Below are 1,740 nucleotides of genomic sequence, written 5' to 3' on the forward strand. Positions count from 1 at the left end.
TGCGAAGCTAGAAAGAAAAAAGGTAATGGCAGAGAAGGTATTTCTCCATCATCGTCATCACCTAAGTCTGCTCCCTGCAGGAGGGTGGGAGGAGCGTGTCTTCCGGGAGGCTGCAGAGGGTGGAGGCCGGGCCCAAACATCCCCCCCACCCCATCTGTCCCGTCGCCATGAGGCCTCAGAGGGGCAGCTAGCCTGGGCCTTGGAGGAGCTCTATGTCAGGGAGAGTCTGCAGGGATGTGGCCAGATGTGGGCCCGAAGGGGCGGTCGGCCGCCTGATTGGTCCAGCAGGAGGGCAGAGGGAGGTGGCAGGCCCTGGAGGACCTGAAGCTGCCACAGAGGAGCTGTGACCTTCTTTGAGGGACAGGAATGGCCATTGAGGTGAGCACAGGTTTCTGCAGGGCAGCTCCCACCCCCGGGGAGAGGGTGGCACAGGGAGTGGTCTGGAGGGCGCCAGGGGAACCAGCACCGCAGGCTCCTCCGTCACTCGGGGCACTAATCCTGCCCAGGACACATGCCCACCCCCTCGTCCCGGCTCTGGCCTAAGCTACCAATAGACACCACAGGGTATGGAATTAGAGGTCAAAGCCATAACCACAGCCCAAGCAGGCACTGTGTTGTTGTTTTTTTAATGATGCAATAATAACTCATTTGATTCCCATAACATCACTATGATGGAGGTATTATCATCTCCATTTTATAGAAGGGGAAACTGGGGCACAGAGAAGTTAAGCAACTTGTCTAAAGTCACACAGCGAGGAAGGGGGAGAGACAGGACTGGAAATCAGACTGAGTCACTCTGCCTCCTGCTGTAGCAGTCAGCACTCCAACCGGGGGACAAGGGAAGCCGCCTTGTCCTGAGGCTGCGGGAGCAGCAGCCGGCTGCCCAGGGGAGGGTGGCTGCGGGCTGGGGTGTTGCTGTTGCTCCAGCAGTGGTGGGCCTGTCCCCGGGATCCCTGAGCCTAGAAGAGTCTCTAAGGCTCATTCAGAAAAACCCAACGCATGCCAGAGGCCCGGCTAGGTTCTCGGGGTTATCGGCCGTGGGTGCTCGGCCCAAACCGGGGTCCAGCGGGAGCCCAGGCCCTGCCGACCTCGCGCTGTGCGCCTCAGGTACCTACGTCTGCCTGCTCCGCAGCCACCACTGTCTCCGTTTCTGTGCCTGTGGTCTCTCCAGCCTGGCCTCTGGCCGAGACCCTGCCCCTCTACAACCCCGAGTCCCCCCAGTCCCTGGGCCCACGCAGGCGGTGCCTGCAATGAGCCCATGGTGCCCCCAACCCCAGGACACCCATGTGTGCTCCTGGGGCCTGGGCCACACCTAATTGGTGGGATGTGATTCGATGAAGGACTCCGGGAAGAGAGCCTTGTTCTGGGTGATCCGAGTGGCCGGAAGCCCAACGAGCGCCTTTGTGAGACCCTGACTAAGAAGGCGCGCCACCCGGAGGCAGAGACTGCAGTGATGCGGCCACAAGCCAAGGGATGCCTGGGGCACCCGAGCTGGGAGAGGCAGGGACAGGCTCTCTCTACAGGCAGTGTGGCCTGCTGACACCTGCATTTCGGATCTCTGGCCTCCAGAGCCTGGAGACAACACCTTTCTGTTGTTTTAAACCTCCAGGTTTGTGGCGATGCCTCGCACATTCTGTTCCCCACCTGGATGCCTTCCCTGCGCACGAAGTCTGCTCTGCTGTCCCTCAGGCCTCCCCAGGGGACTTCTTCCTTTATCTGCAGCCCCCTGTGTGGAGGTGA

This window comes from Myotis davidii, unplaced genomic scaffold, assembly GCF_000327345.1.
Source record: "Myotis davidii unplaced genomic scaffold, ASM32734v1 scaffold960, whole genome shotgun sequence".
In the NCBI taxonomy this organism is placed as follows: domain Eukaryota; kingdom Metazoa; phylum Chordata; class Mammalia; order Chiroptera; family Vespertilionidae; genus Myotis; species Myotis davidii.